The sequence below is a fragment of the Pelodiscus sinensis genome, chromosome 4 (genome assembly GCF_052426305.1).
Source record: "Pelodiscus sinensis isolate ZL-2025 chromosome 4, ASM5242630v1, whole genome shotgun sequence".
Taxonomy (NCBI): domain Eukaryota; kingdom Metazoa; phylum Chordata; order Testudines; family Trionychidae; genus Pelodiscus; species Pelodiscus sinensis.
This window is the reverse complement of record NC_143055.1, coordinates 120,917,912-120,937,920: the sequence shown is the minus strand read 5'-3', so window position 1 is coordinate 120,937,920 and position 20,009 is coordinate 120,917,912. Positions and strand designations below refer to the sequence as shown.

Below are 20,009 nucleotides of genomic sequence, written 5' to 3'. Positions count from 1 at the left end.
TAAATGAATTTGTAATCGTTACAAGCTGTACATTCACCAGAGCATCTTTCATCTCAGAATGGCACTAAAGCACTTGGTTCTGAACCAAAGCCAATGGGAGTCTTTTCATTCACTTCAATGGGCTTTGGTTTGGGGACTAACAACATACCATAAGGCAGAGCCCTCTCTGAGCCTATAGGCAATAAGCAAATATACCACTAACTCACAAAGAGAGGACACTTTAGAAAAGGATACCCATGAAAATTCCTTCCCTTAAAAAAATGCCATTGTATCTTCAATATCCAAACAGGGTATTGGTTTAAAAAGTACTGGTTCCTTTGAAAGATCTTGCCCACATGTCAGCCCTGAGAAAATAAGACTGATGGTATGAAACAAACTGGTCAGATCCTTCTCTTTAAAAAAAATTGAGTACGTAAGACTTAACAGAAAATGCGAATTTCACAGCAAGTGGCCTTTATTTATATAGCCTAGCGATGTGAAAGGTTAATGGGTTAGCTGGTAAGCATGATCCATGACAGGGGCTGCTTATCAGTTCTGGGTAACCGGTGGGAGTTGGAGTAGGCCCATGCATGCCACAGGATAACCAATTAAATGGGATTTTACATCCCTAATATGGTCAGAGTTCAAGTCTAAGTGCAGTCCTCAGCAATCATCATCAAAGGGAAAACTTGAATGTGGGAAGATATAAAATAGATTCATAGAATGGTCCCTTATCTCGGGACTGTTTGGATTGTAAAAGGGCAGAATAACTGAATGAAACTTCAGAGATCCCCAGAGATATTCTAGATAGCCCTGAGACACTTTTGGAAAACTGGCAGATTACATCTCTGCTACTATATTGAATTACAGATTGTGACTCATCTGTACTTGTATTTTATCTGCTTTAACTCATCAACAATGTTCATTCTTTTTTAGCTAATAAATCTTTAATTAATTTACTGAATAAATGACCGCTAATGCTGTCTTTTGTGTAAGGTCTGGAGTGGACCTGGGGCAGGAGGAGGTGAGGCAGGGCCCGAGACAACCTCTCTCTGCCCCAGGCCCTGCCTCTTCCTGCCCCTGCTCCATCCACACTCCACATGTTCCCCCAAGTCTCACCCCGCTCCACTCTCACCCACCTCTTCCTGTCCTTGCTCCACCCCTTCTCTGCCACTTCCCACCCTGCCCCTATTCTGCCTCTTCCCTAAAGCCTGCAAGCACTCCGCTCCCAAGCAATGTCAGGAGCAGGCAAGGAGAAGCAGGGCTGGTAGAGCTGCTGGCTGCATCCACGTCACCAGGCTTTACGTGCCCCTGAACTGCAGGGCCCCCGAAAACACAGAGCCCAGTGAGACTGATGGTTCTGCCAATTGATCTGGGTTAAAGGACTGGTCTCTTGGGACTGGAAAGAGCCTGATGAGGTGTGATTTGGGGTTTACGTGATCCTTAATCACGAAGTCCAATTTATCAGCTAAAGAGATGCCTGTGACTCCATGGTAAGACTGATACACTGATCCAGGAATGCACGTTTGTTACTGGTTTGATGAAATCTAATAGAATATACTCCCACATTGGGATGTCCGTCCTTGTTTTCTGGCAGTCTGCCCTGAAGTAAACACTCTCAGTTATGAGCCACTCCTGAAAGCATGACAGTGAGTGAAAGTGGTGAGTTGCCTCTTGTTTTGTGCAACATGTGTCTTAAATGTATTTATCACGGAAGCTTGGATGATCATTACATGCTCTTTTATCACCCTATCTGCTGATAAATTCTCAAAATAGCTACAGTTATCGGATAAATTCTTGAGCTTCAGCTACAACTTGGGAATTCACCTCTGCACAGACACAAGCTGAAATCAGAAGTATAAAACTTTAAAAAAATAGGCATGCCAAAAAAAGAAGTTACTTCACTAAAATCTCCCTTCCCCCACCCCTGGATTATTGCATCACATAATCCATCGAATTGTTTATAATTCCACTGCAGTGGAGGAGATACAATATGCTTGATACAACAATTGAAAGAGCTCCATTTTGTTTTCATGCCATCAAATAGTGAGAATTGATTATTGTGCCAGTCCTGGACTGGATCCACATGCCCTCTAGTGTGGCCCCATCCCATGTCTGTGTGTCTAAAACCATATCAAATATTAGTACCTTTCAGAAAAACTGTTGTGACAGGATTAGAACAGAAGGTTATAACAAAGTAGTCATATTGGAATACGGGAGGTGTCTAAAGGACCTTCCCCCAGCCTAAAGGGAGGGTCCAGAGAGACCAGAATAGAAAGTGATTCTGGGGGACAAATAAAGAGAAAACAAGGATGGGCGTAAGTGTCAAAGGGTTAAAATGAGGGAACTGGATGGGGACAGCAAGCAGAGCCCCAGACAGCACCCACTGCCCCTCGAATGCCGAGAGAGAGACAGCGGACACTGCCCAGTGGAGCTGTGCCCAGATGCCTGAACGGATACATGAGCAGAAATAAGCTCCATAGTTGCAGGCCCCTCCGTCAGCCAACCTCTGCTCCCTGGTCTTATAAATTGTCATTTTGGCTATAGCCAGGAGGAGGTTGATGAGGAGGTCCCGTGACTTTGTGGGGCCATGGATTGGGTGTGCATAAAATAGGGGAGGGGGAAGTACAGCCAGAACCTCAACAAGAGGTTCTGGAGGAGCCAAAAGAGGGGCTTATAAGCTGAATAGGTTTAGGCCTGAGCCCCAGATTTGTGCTTAGGATCGTAAACAAACAGTTAATGCTAAATTAGTCCCCATTATATTGTATGTATAGTTGGGATTATTTTTTCCAATATGCATTACTTTACATTTATCAATATTAAATTTAATTTGCCATTTTGTTGCCCAAGCACTTAGTTTGGTGAGATCTTTTTGAAGCTCTTCACAGTCTGCTTTGGTCTTAACTACCTTGAGTAGTTTGGCATCATCTGCAAATTTTGTCACCTCACTGTTTACCCCTTTCTTTAGATCATTTATAAATAAGTTGAATAGGATGGGTGCCAAGACAGACCCTTGGGGGACCCCACTAGTTACCCCTCTCCATTCAGAAAACTGACCATTTATTCCTACCCTTTGTTTCCTGTCTTTTAACCAGTTATCAATCAATGAAAGGACCTTCCCTCTTATCCCATGATAACTTACTTTGCTTAAGAGCCTTTGGTGACAGACCTTGTCAAAGGCTTTCTGGAAATCTAAGCATAATAGATGCTCCCCCTTGTGCACATGTTTGTTGACTCCCTCAAAGAACTCTAGCAGATTAGTAAGGCGTGATTTCCCTTTACAGAAACCATGTTGACTTTCCCCCAAAACAGATTATTTTCATCTATGTGTCTGACAATTTTATTCTTTATTATGGTTTCATCTAATTTGCCTGGTACTGATGTTAGACTTACCGATCTGTAATTGCCAGGATCACCTCTAGAGCCCTTTTTAAATACTGGTGTCACATTAGCTATCTTCCAGTCATTAGGTATGGAAGCTGATTTAAAGGATAGGTTAAAAACCACAGTTAATAGTTCAGCAATTTCCCATTTGAGTTTTTTTAGAACTCTTGGGTGAATGCCATCTGATCCCAGTGAATTGTTACTGTTAAGTTTATCAATTTGTTCCACAACCTCCTCTAATGACACCTCAATTTGGGACAATTCCTCAGATCTGTCACCTAAAAAGAATGGCTGAGGTTTGGGAATCTCCCCAATGTCCTCAGCTGTGAAGACAGAAGCAAAGAATTGATTTAGCTTCTTCACAATGACTTTATCATCTTTGAGTGCTCTTTTAGCAACACGATTGTGCAAGGGCCCCACTGGTTGTTTAAAGTTTAAAACTCAGGTCCGTCTGCAGGATGAGGCAGGGGTTGGGTCTCCTCACTGGTTTTACCACTATAAGGGGGAACCTGTCATCCCAGGGGAGAGGTTGGCAGGGGTGTGTGTGCAGGCCCCATCTGCTCCACTGTCCCCCAGCCCAGGATATACAGGTACCTCTAACTAGCCTTCTCCAAGGGTTCCACCAGGCCTAAACCAATTTGCTCAAAGGGAACCCCCACCCACGGCAGCACTATCAACGGGGCCTTAGATACCCCCTTTTGGTTGATTCACTAACACTCTGGGCAGGACTCACAAAAATCTCCGCTCTCGCGGTGTATATTGGGCCAAAAGAAACTCCAGGCCCCTCGCTGCAAGGTACAGCCTCTGTGAATGAGTTCAGGTGGTGGCACTTCTCACACACCTTTGGCTCCTGGTGGTGGGGATTTGTAAAAATTGCTCTAAAAACATCACCTCTGCTACCTGCACCCCTGTCCGTCTCTCTAGTTTGATTCCCTGCCAGCAGTAATCTTGCAATTTTTGCACTATGGCCTTCAGCCTGGCCCCTGGCAGGTACTGCTCCTGATGGAATCATTGTCAGTACGTCTCTGGGCTAGTGCCCATTTGATCAAGTATTGCAGCTTTCACTCTATGGTAGTCTTAGGCATCCTGAGGGTCTAGATTATGGGTAGGCCACCTGGGATGGACCCATCAGATATGGTTCTAATATGGTGGCTCAGTGTTCCTGCAGCTACCTGGCCACTGTAGCAACTTTCTCAAATGTAACCAGGAAGGCCTCAGAGTCATCGCTGGGTCTCATCTTGCTGAGGCAGATCTGCAATGCTGCTCGCAGTCTGATCTCCTGGTGGCTAGAGACCGGGGCCGGTGCAGACCTCCACAGTGTTGCTAGTTGCTGGAGGCACTGGTCTTGTTGGGTCTGATGCAGGATGGTCAGCTCTTGCAGCATTTGTTGCTCCTGCTGCTGACTTGCTTGCAACTGCTGCTGAACAACCAACTGCTGAGGTAACTGGTTTTGTTGTTGCTACAGCTGCTGCTAGTTCTCCAGCAGCCACTCAACCAGCTTACCAGTCTCACTAGCTCCCTTGCCTGGGTCTTCAGCTCCCACGAGCTCTTCAGTCTCACTAGTTTCCTTGCCTGGGTTCTCTACAGTGCTATCCACTCGTCCCTTTATTTCAAGGGCAGGATCAGGCCAATGCCCACATTCTCTGACATGTTGTTGAGGTGCAGCAAGCCCTTGGAGGTCCCTCGAACACACTCTCTGGACTGAGTGCCCTAACAGCCACCGAGTCTATCACCAAACAGCTCAGCAGCCTCAGTCAACACATATACTTCTCTAGTTAGGGTATTATGGCCCAGCGGCCTCAATCAAAATGTGCACCCTTCTATTCAGGGTATTATCCCTCTGAACCATCTGGTTGTTGGATTTTTCCTCCCCTGGTACAAGAAATGAATGCAATAATCTAGATGCACCAGTACTCCAGCCATATGGAAAGTGATTCTCTGTTCTGGGACAAAAAAGAAAAAGGGAAGAAGATGTAGCAAGAAGTATTGTCTTAGGAAGAACAGATTCAGTCATTGCCACCTGACAGGAGAAATTGATTAATTTGGCGTAGGATAGGAACCTTTCACTGACTGTTTTTTGTTCAAGATGTGGGCAGGAGAAACTCCTTCAATAACTAGTCAGAAAAAGTCCAGTGGAGGTGACTGGAAAACTGCTCCCTGCAACCAAAGTCAAGAGTGCGAAGAGGGCTAAAAGCCCACTCGACTTTCCTTCTCCAAGCCTTTTCCCCTCTCTGATGCAGGTTATACTTAGTGAGAAGATGTTGTGATAAACCTCTGTTTGGAATATTTTGAGCTTGGAATGTCCATGCAACACACCAAATCCATACACAACTGCTCTACTTTACAAACATTAGCTGTAAAATTTTGTTGCAAGACACTGGATGAAGTCTTTACTGCAGGTTTCACTGACTAATCCAATATAGTCTACAATGTTTTCTCTGCAGTGCAGGCAGAAAACAAAAACCATGTACCTACACTTGTTCAACTGGTCCATTTAACTCCATCCCTTTGCACTTGGAAGATCTGAAACATTTCTCTCAATGGTAATGGGATAAGTTCTTCAGGACACCCAGAATACACTGATACAAACTTCGATGATGTACTAAGTGTGAACACCCTAAAATGTCTGTCAAATTCAGCAATCATGCATGAATTCACTAAGTCCTGGTACTGCAAGCTGTTCTGAATAGGCAAATCCTTATGCCCCTGGGGAGCCCCACTGCAGTCAATGAATTCTGCTCCTGAGTTGCAGGATCAGGGCATATAGTAAGCGTGATGGGACACAGGTTGCAGAAGCGTAATCTAGAACACAAGAACGGCTGTACTGGGTCAGACCAAAGGTCCATCTAGCCCGGTATCCTGTCTGCCGACAGTGGCCAGGTGCCCCAGAGGGAGTGAACAGAACAGGTAATCATCATGTGATACCTCTCCTGCCATCCATTGCAGCCTCTGACAAACAGAGACTAGGCATGAGAGGCCAATTATATAGCTTGGGTGCACCTATAACAGGGTTCAAAAAGATCTAGATTAAGTAATGAAGGATAATCCCATCAATGGCTATTAGCTAGGATGGCTAGGAATGGTGTCCCTAGTCTGTTTGTCAAAAGCTGGGAATAGGCAACACTTGTCTGTTCATTCCTGCAGGGGCACCGGGCATTGGCCACTGGCAGCAGACAGGATATTGGGCTAGATGGACCTTTGGTCTGACCCAGTATGGTCATTCTTATGTTCTTAGAGGGTGGGCCAGGACTAGTTAGAAACGAAGCCAAGCTGGAGTTTTTGTCTCCATAAAAAGCTGGGAAAATCTGTCTGGGGAGGAAACTCAAGAGGAGAGAAGTCGGTGGAAATGCTAAAAAGCCTGTGTAAGGAGAGGAGTGCACCAGCCCTTGGACTGGGGGGATTGACTGAACCTGGGAAGAGCAGCAGCAAGAAAGGTATGCCTCTGCCAAGGATTGCCTGCTGAGCTCAGGCTGAAAGTTAGTATACATTTTTAGTTGGACAGCTGGGCCCTGGGAGAGGCCAGACTCTGTGAAATGGCCAATCAAGAGGCCAGGAAACCCTTGCACCAGGGTAGGCCACAAGAAGGTGGGGAAGGTGAGTCAAACAATGTTGGAAACCACAGCCAGTCAGGAGGGAGCATTTTGGATAGAGTGGCAGCGACTACTCCACACAAGGACAAATGAGATGATAAGCTACATATCCAATCAATGTCCCTATTACTGTTTATACTCTTCAGTGTCCACCTAGAACTAAGGCCTTGCTTCTGCAGTGTCTGCAGATACATAAGATATCTATGTTCCCCTGTATATTCCAGGAACCTTTTTGGGTAGATCCCTGCCAATCATCTCTATCTCATCTGCTCTCCCTTCATTCTGAATCAACTGCCTATATACAGCTGACTGCCAGGACACTGCTGGTTGATTTCATATATCAGAATTGTAAGTACCTATAGTGCTCTGGCTCTACACCTCAGTTAACTGGCCAAATTTAAGTATAAGCTACTGCAACTCCATTGATTTCAGTGGGATTGCACCCTTTAACAACAGATCAAATTTCACCCATTCCATTTACGCTAGGCAGGGTCCTGTTTGATAGCTACATAACCTGCTTAAAATAATTGAGGTTAACTTGATTGCTAGCTACATGAACTCCTGTGGTCAAATAACTGGTAGTTAGAGGCTAGTCTGACTAAACAAGGCTTTGCCCACTCACTTTGACCACAGCTGAGTTTAAGCAGTTACAGAAGTGTAGGAGGAAATGCTTAGTAGGTGAGATTCATTACTCATTAGAAGATGGCAAACTGTTTTAGTGCAGAACACATGCTACTGGGTTATCTTGGCATGTGATTCCGGGACGCAGATAATTATTAAAAGGTAGCTCACTCTGTTATACACCTGATTGTTAAAAATATGACTAGAAATGCAATATAAGATAAATGAATTGGCTCTGCCTTTTTTGTTAGTTAATTACAAATATTATTACCTCTGTTCCCCTTTCAGCTTTTTCTCTTCCTGGCAGTTCGGATGTGTGGCTCAGTAGATATTGTGTAGGTTCCTTCCCTTCATCTGACTATTTGGGTTGGTTTCCAACAGGAACACCCACTCACATTCTGACAGGCCCGATGCTACGGACACCCGTGAACAACAGCGTATGGGAACACTGCTGAGGAAACCTTGTGCGCTGGATCAAGGCATTCAGTATATTTGATTTGGTTTTGGGGACAAAGTGGCGGTGTAGTTAGCGGCCATTTCTTTGGCAAGGCTGCATTCCTGCCCTGGCCAGGTAGGAAAAATAATATTCTAAAATGAACCAAGGTATATAAAAAAATATTTTTTCAGAGCAATTTCCCTGTATCATGCCAATGCGTATTTCTGATGTGATGACCAGCATTCTCTATTTGGAATTTTTCCAGAGAACGCTTCCCTGGCCTCGTACAATTTGATATCCTAAAAACTATGGATGGAGCAGAACTGCACCACCACAACGATTGGGATTGTGCCTCACTCCCTCCTTGTCCCCTTTAGAGTGATTTGAACACTGAGGGAGGGGGCAAGGAAGGAGTAGCCAGGAGGAAACAGTTCCTATCCTGGCCAGATCTGGGACTATTATTGTCAGTTCTTTGTGTCTGGGATGCTCAAGGAGAGGGAGAAGACTGCTTGTGTTTCCCCCTTCATGTGCATCTGCAGAAGGGCCAGAGGCAATCTGCCTCCTAATGTTAGCTAATTCCTGTATGGCAAAGGGCATGGATGGCTAAACCAATCAGCTCAATCCCATCAAACCCGTTTATGAAATCTTTCTGTGGTTACCACCAATGCAACTATCTGTAAGAATACAGAATGGGAAGCGACTGTCTAGGAAGGAGTATGGCAGAAAGGGATCTACAGCTTATAGTGGACCACAAGCTGAATGAGAGACAGCAGTGTGATGCTGTTGCAAAAAAAGCAAACATGATTCTGGGATGCATTAACAGGTGTGTTGTGAGCAAGACATGAGAAGTCATTCTTCTGCTCTACTCTGCGCTGGTTAGGCCTCAGTTGGAGTATTGTGTCCAGTTCTGGGCACCGCATTTCAAGAAAGATGTGGAGAAATTGTAGAGGGTCCAGAGAAGAGCAACAAGAACGATTAAAGGCCTAGAGAACATGACCTATGAAGGAAGGCTGAAAGAACTGGGTTTGTTTATTTAGAAGAGAGAAGATTGAGGGGGGACATGATAGTCATTTTCAGGTATCTAAAAGGGTGTCATAAGGAGGAGGGAGAAAACATGTTCATCTTGGCCCCTGAGGATAGAACAAGAAGCAATGGGCTTAAACTGCAGCAAGGGAGGTTTAGGTTGGACATTAGGAAAAAGTTCCTAACTGTCAGGGTAGTCAAACACTGGAATCAATTGCCCAGGGAGGTTGTGGAACCTGGATATTTAAGAGTAGGTTAGATAAATGTCGATCAGGGATGGTCTAGACAGTATTTGGTCCTGCCATGAGGGCAGGGGACTGGACTTGATGACTTCTCGAAGTCCCTTCCAGTCCTAATATTCTATGATTCTATGAAAATGACCATACAAAATGGATCAACACAGGGAAGTCCATCTCAGTTAGTTTAGACACTGGTTTAATTGGTTAATTCTACAATTCCATTGTTCACATGCCAAATCCAACATTTCACTAATCCCATGAAGCTAGAGTTTGGCTCTATTCCTCTCTGATGGAAATCAGTCCCTTCTGGCTGGAACATCTTTCACTTCTTCTCCAGCTCTTTGCATATGGAACAGTAATAGGCTTGCCAGATACCTTCACAAGAAATCCCGAACACAGTGGGGAAAAAATGTGGTTGAGACCAAAAAAAAAAAATAAAATAAAAAGACAAGACGCTGCGCCCTTTAAATTCTTGCACACCCCCTGCTCCTTCCGCCCCCGCCAACCTTCTGTCCAAGAGAAACAGAAAATACCAGACATTTTACATGTTCCATATTTTCTGGTTTTGTTTTTGTTTTTTTTTACTGGACAGAAGATGTGATTTCTGGACTGACCAGGTGAAAATTGGACACCTGGCAACCCTAAACAATAAAGACAGATCAGTGTTCCAGGCAGTCTTGGGCAAAACAATACTTTCACAAAGCTTTTCCCCCCCAATTTGTGCTCAGTTCTTCTAACTTCACACATTGTCTTCAATGTAGCTACTCCTAAATTACAGAGGTATCAGAGAACAGCAAGACTCTTTGAGTATCCTCTAAGCTGGCCTGGGCACAATATAGCCAGCAGGCTCCAGGCCGAAACATCTATGATCCTACCAAACCAATAAGTTAGAATATTATTTGGCATGATCATAGATGTTCTCTCCAGCAGTAGGGAGCCCCAGGCAGGCTCTCCTGCTTGCCCCACAGACTCGCATGCTGCTCAGAAACACGGCTGATAGGCCCTGTTTCTGTTTCAAACCTGGAAGGGAGGGGGAAAGCTTCAGGAGCTGCCCCCACCTCCAGCACAATCCCATTGACCAGTTTCTGGCTAGAAACTGGCCAATGGGAGCTGCCTGTTTGAATAACAGGAAGCCAAGAAGACCCAAGCCCCCTCTCCTTGGGTCAGTTATTCACACACGCACATGGTTGGGCAGGCAGGCTGGCTGGTTGGGAAACATTTTATGCTCTGCAGGAAGACAGACTGATTTGGCTGCTGACTAGTAAGTCTCCTTGCCAGAGTCTGTCTCTGGCACCCCAGTCCCTTCCTTCCCCAACCCTCTGCCTCCCCAATCAACATACCCAAATCATCTGCCCCCCTCTTGCACCCATACTCTCTTCCAGATCTGGCACCCCAGTCTCCTGCCCCAGATCACAATCCCCTCCTATCCTAGGTCACACCGCAAATCCTGCACTACAGTCCCCTGCCCTATATCACAACCACCTCCTTCACCCAAAGTCCCTCCCAGACTCCATTCTCCCTCCTGAACCTCCAATCCCTTACCCCAAGCTGCCTTCTGCACCCAACCACCATCCCAGACCCCGCATATCCTCCATTAATATCATGGAAAAGTACGGCCATTGACCACTTTCCAAAATCTTGGAATGGCGCCTCCCATCCAAAATTATTGCCCACCGCTGCCCTATAGAAAACTACAATAGAGTCTATTGTAACAGTTCACTTGGTCTCTATTAATCTCTGTTGGCTTTTGCTGGACAACCAGTAGCCCCAGTGGGCTTTGTTGCTGTGTTCCAAAACCTACTACATTAGCTAGAACTCATTTGAACTAGTTTAAAAATTCCCAACTAGAAACATTACTAATGACCTGTTTTCTCACTTCTTGCATCTCCTTGTAGCTCAGGTAGAAGACATACTGGATTGCTCTCTTACACCAACAAATGCCAAAATGGAGCCAGATATTTAGCCAACGCATCACACTGTCAGAAGGGTTTTATACAGAGAAATGAACATAACTTGTTGGGAGCCACTGCAATTTGTCTTGTCAGAAAAAAATCCACTTGTTAAAAACAGTTTTATCCAAGTGGTTGTAATACTGCTTAAAGAGTTCCTGCTTCCCAGTAATTGAAACACTTTTAAAGCCCTTATGAAATGGAGCAAAATGCAGGACAATGTAGCACTTTAAAGACTAACAAGATGGTTTATTAGATGATGAGCTTTCGTGGGCCAGACCCACTTCCTCAGATCAAATAGTGGAAGAAAATAGTCACAACCATATATACCAAAGGATACAATTAAAAAAAATGAACACATATGAAAAGGACAAATCACATTTCAGAACAGGAGGGGAATGCAGCAGGGGGGGAGGGGGACGAAGGAAGGTAAGTGTCTGTGAATTGATGATATTAGAGGTGGGGAGAGTGGGATGTCTGTGAGCTAATGGTATTAGAGGTGATAATTGGGGAAGCTATCTTGGTAATGGGTAAGATAGTTGAGTGTTTGTTCATTCCTTCTCTGAGAGTGTCGAATTTTAACATGAATGACAGTTCAGAGGATTCCCTTTCAAGTGCAGATGTAAAAGGTCTTTGTAGCAGAATGCAGGTGGTTAAGTCATTGAGAGAGTGTCCTTTCTGGTTAAAATGGCAAGAAACTGTTTTTTCTTTGTGATCTTGTCTGATATCTGTTTTGTGGGCATTAATCCTTTGGCGAAGAGTCTGAGATGTTTGTCCAATGTACGTAGCAGACGGACACTTTCGGCACATGATAGCATAAATTATATTTCTGGATGAGCAGGAATATGTGTTCTTGATCTTATAACTCACTTGGTTAGGTCCAATAATGGTATCAGCAGAATGAATATGTGGACAAAGCTGGCAACGGGGTTTGTTGCAAGGGAAGGTACCAGGGTTGGTATTAGTGTGGTATGTCCTGTGGTGGTTGGTAAGAATCATCTTGAGGTTAGGTGGTTGTCTATAGGAGACTATGGGTCTGTCTCCCAGAGCCTCTTGGAGTATGGTATCCTGTTCCAGTATAGGCTGTAGTTTATTGATAATGTGTTGGACAACTTAAATAACAACTTAAACCTTAAAGTGCTACATTGTCCTGCATTTTGCTTCAGCTACCCCAGACTAACACGGCTACATTTCTATCACTTGTGAAATGGAGGTATTCACCCCACAGTAGCTTTGGAGGGGTTAGCATAAGCAAGAAAGGCCAATTAGCCATAGGCTGTACCAGGAAGAGAGCCAAGATGCAATGAGGTTTAATTGAGAATGAAGCTCATCTGGGGAGAAACAGGCAGGGAAACAGAGTAGGAGGACATCAGTCACAATCCCCAATACTAGCGGGGAAAGGAGGGAAGGAGAATTCAAATCTGAGCTGCTGTGTTGACTGAGGGTCCCTGGATTGGAACTCGGTGTACAGAGCAAGCCCAGGTTCCCTACAAGACACTGCAGGAGTGGTGTTCTAGAAACAACCTGTATGGGAAGGAGGAGGACGTCACTGTGACTTGAGTGATGACTAATCCACAAAGAGGAAAGCACTGGAGCTCCCAGGGCACAAGAGATGCCCTAGAACAAGTGAGGGGGACAAAAGGCACCAAACAATGTGATGAACTAATCCCCAGATAAGCCAGTAGGAGGTGCCAGAGCAGTAAGTGAGCCGCCCTCTCCTCACTCCCACCCCATTACACATTCCAAGAAAGGATAAAAATATAATTCTTTGCCAATATGATGAAACACAAAGCCTACAGGGGCTGATGTCCCACTCCTTTAACCCCCTGAGTAGCTATTTACAACAATGCAAAACAGGAATCAAATGCTACCAAATCACAGTGTTTTGTACCCAATTTGCACAAGTGTAAACAACCAGATAAGATTCAAGGAGTTGGGCCCCACAGTCTGTCAAAGGTGAAAGTAAGCTGGTGCACCCTGGTATGCAGATCCAGTAAGAGCTGGCTGAGCTGTGGCAAAAGCCAGCAGGATGCTATTTAAAGAGCTGACAGGGACCTGGTTGCAATAGGACAGTACCAGTAAGAATTTTTAAGTAACTTTCACTGCTGACATCTGTCTAGTCCTGCAGCTTCCTCATTTTTAACTGCTTCACTGCTTTTTCTGTTTCAACTTCTGAGGTTAATTCAGTGATGAGATCCATTTTGCCTTGCCAGCTAAATTGTTCATCTTACATGCTAGAATATCTGTGAATGGACCAACTGCAGGGTTCAGCACTTTGCTAAAATGCTCCTTCCATACTTTCAACACTTTCTGTCATTTGGCATCCATTTATTTGTTGCCTCTCTCACCACTTGCATTGTTGGCTTCATTAAGTTGTATGGAAACAATCTTTTCTTATATAATTTTCATGTGGCTGGATTTTAACTGCAACACATTATTTCTCATTAGTTTATGATCACAGCTACGCCCAGCATTTCAACAAACTCTAAAAGCTGGTGGGACAAGTGCTCTCAACACATTAGGAAAAATATATATGAAGAAATGCAAGTAAGAGGAAGTAGCAGAGGACTGGCTAATGACAATAGTTGTACCAATCTTGAAATAAGGAGATCTTGCTGATCCAAATAATTATAAAGGTATAAAATTTTATCAACAGCACTGGGAAAAATCAAGGTGAAAGTCTTGTAATTTGTCAACAATGTTTTAGAGAAATAGCAAGTGAGAAACTGTGGCTTCAGACCTGCCCAACGTTGTTTAGGGTTAAGTTATCTGTCTTGTGCAGATAACATAATACAATTTACAGAACATCTGAATTAATGATGATATTCTTAGATAATTGATTAGTCCATTTGGACTCACTTGATTAAGTGCTTGCTTGTTGGAAAAGGGACTATAGATCAAGTGTTGTACCATTTCTCTGTGGCCCTTCAAGAAGTAACATCTTATGAATACTTATAAAGATCAGTACCGATATTTCCCTTGAGAATGAGGTTACAGGGGTATAGCTTTACAAGTGCTGAACAGAAGTTGATGAAATTATGAACTGATACAAACATCAGATTTGATACCCATGTAAAACTTATCAAACCAGGGTACTAACAGAATTACTCTATGGTTTGTAACCAATTACATTAAATGAAACAGACATCAGAAAGCTGGAGGCAGTCAAAATGAATTCTTCAGAAAATGGCAGGTGTAAAGTAGAATGATTTTGAGAGAAATGAAGACAGAGTAGGATGTGAAAAGAGGATATGGCAGTTGCTGCAACTGAAAAAAAGATGATGATGGGGACACTGCAGAAGACAAATAGATAACAGGATTTAAAAAAAGAGGAAATCTAGTCTAAGTCTATCAGACTTACAGACTGACCACCAACTATTTGGTGGGAAGTCATATGCAGTTATATGCATAACCAGACTGGGATTAATGGAAAAACAAGTAATGGACAAATGGTGATGCTATACTACTCTCAGTCTCTTACATCATCATCTTTTCATCCCAAAGACTGCTTTAAGTAAAATGGGTCAGAAGCAAGATAATTCACTGTTAAGTCCTCTTTGTTTTGCTCTACTGAAGAAAAAGGGACCTAGAGCTGTCCTACTTCTGCAACAGAGAACTTCCACCCACCCTTATCCTAATTGTAATCCACTCCAGTGCTGGTTTTGTATCCTCTGCCTATTTATGATTCGTTACTATTGTTATGATTCGTTACCATTTTTATGGGCCTGTAAGCATATATCAGATTCTAAAAACAAATGAGGAAACAAGGTCTCTACCTTTTGGCATTTGAAGGGCCCACTCCTGCAAACATATTCATGTGAGCAAGTTCTCCCACTAAGTCTTACCTGGCGAACATGAATTCATAGAGTCAGGACTCAATCCTGATTAACGATTCAAATAAAATAATTGGGGTGAATAATGGGTATAGACAGAAGCAGTGATCAGGTTCATATGTGAATGGTAAGTGCAAATAGTTGGCTTTAAGGGAAAATTGCAGAAAAATTTGTAAGCCAAGGAAAAATGCTCATAGTTCCAAATTCCTGCATTTTCCACTAATGGTAGCTGCTCAGCACCTTTGAAACTCAGGCTATTTATTTCGGTGTCTAACTATAAATTTAGTTGCCTAATTTTAGGCACACAAAATTGAAGGCTGTGACTTTGCTTTCTCTGCCTTGTTTTTGTCACAAGAAGCTAGTGGCGAGAGTCCAGGTTTGTAAAATGTTCTGAACTGTATCACACGGAGCAAATGCAAATCCCATTAAAGTCAATAGATGCTAGATAAATAAATGGATAAATAAATAAAATAAATGGATGCTAGATAAGCTCTTATAAACATTTGCTATCATAATTTGAAAGGAAGTTATTTTCTTTTACAATCCCCTTTTATAGTTAGTCATCTTCTCTAGCTGTACCACTTTACCATATGCAGTCCTTAGCAGCGATTAGTATTAGTGTTCCCTACCTGAACCAGCACTCCTTTTGCACAAAGGAAAGATTAGCAGCAAAACTGACTGCGTAAAACCTTACACAGGTTGTTTGTTTTATTTTTTGGCTTCTCCTTTATAAATTGAGGTCTTTGTTTGCTCTCACATTTGCGTCACTGGAAATGATGAACCAAAAGATCTTCATTACTAGCAGGCACTCTGGGAGGCTGATCATACCAGCTAATATTTGTGTGACATTCTCCTAAGAAAACACACACACACACACACACACACACACACACACACACACACACACACACACACACACACACACCCCTATTTGTTTTCTGGATCACAACAGCAGCTAACATTATGCATGACCTTGATGCCTCGCCAAGAGATGGATGTGACATTTATTAAAATGGTTCAGATCTAGCAGGATATAATTTAATTGATATCTATAGCTATAAATATATTTTCACAAAATTCATTTTCCACCTTTATAGATGCTTTTTGACCAAATGCTTGAGAGAGAAAGTTTTGACTGTTGCATGCTCAGAGTTTTGTGGTTTGGTTTTGTTTTTTTCTGACCACACCTATGGCATTTGAAGGGCCCACTAACTAAGGGTCCATTTACTTCCCTTCCTCTCCCCCATCTCCCACACACATTTGAAAAAACAGCTACATAACTATCGCTAACAATAATCCTGAACTACATCTCTTCCAGCCTTTCAATTAGGCAGATTGCTATTCCTTTAGAAATGCAAACCATTGTAAATTATATACACAGAGACTTCATCCTTCACTACCTACTTGGAAAACGCTAATAATAATAAATCCTCTCTGATTTACAGGATGACATAAAAGGATCAATATGGTGTGCAATGGTGTTAATAGCCAATGATCTATGAGCAAGTTCAACAGAAATTTGTTCTCTGTAGCTTCTGACTGCTCTGCAGGCTTTTGCTACTTGGACACAGTGGCTGCCAAATCATGATGCATGAGTTCCACATCACTGACATAGCAGATGATTTATATAAAGAAATTATGTATGTTGGGACAGACTGACCTGAATTAATTCACTTTTAAAGATCACTACTAGCAGGCAACTAGACATTTAAAAACAAAGGTCTAAATTCAATGCACTTGCAACATATATGTCATCTGTTAACTAGCAGGTAAGTAGGGGGCTCTGCATCAGAACAGGATGGTGTGTTGTAATGCAAGAGTTGGATTGAAACTCAAGATCAGGATCTATACTCCTGGCTCTCCAGTACCCTTCTTACATGAACTCAATTTTTCTCTTTCTCTCCTGCCTCAGTTCTAATATAGCTTTCACCTTGTCTTATCTACATAAGCCCCAATCCTGCCGGCAGTTGTGTGCACATGTACCCCTGTGACTAAGGGAATGTCTGCACTATGAGCTGGATAGGATGGAACAATAGATCCAGCGGGTGTCAATGTATGGCATCTAATATGGACACGGTAAACTGATCACGAAGGGCGCTCCTGTCAACTCCAGTGCTCCACCAAAATGAGAAGCGTAAGCAGAACTGACAGAAGATCATCAGCTGTCCACTTACCTTGGTGAACATACCACACTAAACAGACCTAAGTGCGTTGATTTCAGCTACTCTGCTGTGGAGACTGATGCGGGGTATTTGCTGGGGTAGTGCAGGGTTGAGGGTTCGAGTTCTGCCCTACTCTGCCCACCCCAGGAGTGTCGGGACAGCCAACACCAGTTATTCCTGGGATGGAGCTGGCTTGTGCATTCAGAAGGCAGGATAAGGGACACCCTGAAGGTAAGGAGGTGGGGTGGGTCCTAGAGTGGACTAGGGGATAGGGCATTAGGAAGACAGGATAAGGCAACAGCTAAAGGTTGGGGGGTCCTCTTGTGGCCTAGGGGATAGGCCATCATCCTCCAGAGCTCAGGGTCATGGGCTTGAGTCCCACCACACACACACCATTCAGGTAGTGGCTTGACAGGCCAACACTAGATGCCCCAGGGATGGAGCTGGCTGCTGTTGAAGGAAGGCAGAATAAGGCAGGGTGATGGGCTCCAGTCCCTCCCCAAGCTCACCCAGATAGGCACAGGGAAGCCAACACCAGCTGCCCCAGGAATGGAGCTGAAGCAAGGCAGAATAAGGCACCAGCTAAAGGTTGGGCCATGAGGTGGGCTTTCAAGTGGCCTAGGGCATCCTCTGTCCACACCTTTCCTCCTTCATTCCTCTCCTCTCCTGCTCTCTTCCTCTCCCTCTTCCCTACTTACATAGCTGAAAGCTGCTGAAGTTGCATAACTTTGGTCAATAGCCCATGGTAATATAGACAAGGCATGAGTAGAGTCAATTACATGACTGGAGCCATAGATTTGGGTCAGTCTCATATTAAAAAAAACCTAACTTGTTCTGCACTTTTAAGGACAGGAACCATCTACTGCTATCTATATGTACAATGATTGTCATCCTATTCCTAGAGCCGTGGTCACAAACCCATCAATTGTGATTGACAGGTCGATCGCGAGGGCTCGGACAGTGAGAGCTCACAAGGCGTTTGGGACCCCCCCCATTTCCTCCCACCCCCAAAAAGCCCCACTACCTACCTCCAGCGACAATGGAGGTAGTGCCGGCTTCCTGAGGGGTGGACAGAAGTCCTGCAGCTGCGCGACACTTCCGGGGGTTCCGGAAGTGCGCTGGCTGCTCCCTACTCCAGGTCTGTGGCATGCCAGGAACTTGTGGGGTGTGGGGGGAGTCCCCAGAGGAGGCACGTGCCGCGGCTTCCCTCCTTTGCGAGGGGAGGAGGGAGTCATCCCCGGAGGAAGCATGCGCCAGGGTTTCCCTGCTCTGCGAGGGAGAGGGGGAAGGAGTCCCAGGAGGAGGCAGGTGCAGGGGACTCCCTGTCCCCTGCAACACCCTGTCCTCTGCCCCCACTGGCACCCTGTCCTCTGCCCCAGCACCCACTAGCACCCTTTCCCAGTACCATGTCCCCAGTTACCACCAGCACAGTTGGGGCCACATTAGAGAGGCCTGGGGGAGGGGGGGGGGGTTTGGAGGAGGGGTTTTTTTGCATCTCATCTGTGTGGCCCCCCAGCTGACTTTTCTGTGGGTCAGTGACCCCTGACTCAGAACAGGTTCCCCACCCTTCTCATAAATAAAGACAATACAGAAACTTTTTGTGTTTGACATAGTATTTTATTTAAAAACTAGCCAATTAGCCCATCATAAAACAGGATTTTCAGGTCTCTCCTCCACGTCCTATTCCCTTTCTATCTCGGTCTTCTCTCCTGAGCCTCCGGTCTCTTGCTCCGTCTCTCTCTCACCTCCTCCTGCCTCCCCCCCCCTCTCTCTCAGCTCTCCTCCGTCTCCTGCCTCTCTTTCTCTTCTCCCCCTCCTGCCTCTCACTCTCTCTTTCTCTTCTCCTCCTCCTGCGTAGGGAGTGTGGAGCCCAAACATCTGTTTGCGCCACTTGCTCCTGGGTGTCTTCCTATGAGCTCCAGCTGCCCCCCTGCACCGTTTCCCTTCACCCCAGCACTGATCCTGCAGCCTCCCAGTTGTTCTCCACCTCCCTCTTCCCCCTCGTTCCCCTGTCCTCCCCCTGGCCATGGTCTGTTCATGGCCAGGGGGCGGAGCTTAGAGGTGCTGTCATGACTCATGTCACCGCCCCGCCCCACTTCGCCTCCTGCCGTGGTGCTCAGCTGACTTCTGCACCGCTCAGATGGGCTGCTGCAGAGGAGCCCAAAAAGCTGCTTGATCTGCTTGCTCCCCCGAAGCGGCCCGGCTGAGTGGTGCAGAAGTCAGCTGAGCACCACGGTGGGAGGCAACAGCGCTGCCCAGAGGGAACAGCCAGCATTTCAGTGTCACAGACATTGGGCTACTATATATATGATGGAGCCTGGCCAACAAACCCCCCAACTGGCATCCTAACACTCCTGCACCCCCCCAGACCCCATATCTGAGCCTATCATACGCGACCCACCTGCCCTGAGCCCCTCACATACTCCAACCCAAATTCCTGCACCCTCACATCCACAAGCCTGTGGCTTGCTTAGTACCCCTACCCTCCAACTGACCCCAACACTGCCCAGCCTGGAGCCTCCTTTCCAAGCCAGTGTCCCCTTCTCCACCTCCCCCTGCATCCAAATTTCCTCCCAGAGCTTGCGCCTCTCACCCCTTCCCATACCCAAATCTCTCATTCCCACCCCAGAGCCCCACACATCCTGTCTCAACCCAGTGAGGGAACGGCTAGACTGCAGGAGTTTTTCAGGGATTCCAGATATATCCTGGAAAAACTCTTTTGCATCAAAGGACGCTTTTGTTCTTCCGCTTTTTTTTAGTGGAAGAGAAAACATGCTTTTTCGGTAACCCCTG

The 20,009-nt window shown here is 45.0% G+C and overlaps 2 protein-coding genes across 4 annotated transcripts in view; both read right to left on the bottom strand.

The window, feature by feature from the left end:
- GPRIN3 (GPRIN family member 3) overlaps window positions 1-20,009 on the bottom strand; it is a 98,248-nt gene that overhangs the window by 33,735 nt on the left and 44,504 nt on the right. The gene's annotated exons all lie outside the window — the stretch shown is intronic.
- The window catches only part of FAM13A (family with sequence similarity 13 member A), a 349,887-nt gene that overhangs the window by 313,875 nt on the left and 16,003 nt on the right, over window positions 1-20,009 (bottom strand). The gene's annotated exons all lie outside the window — the stretch shown is intronic.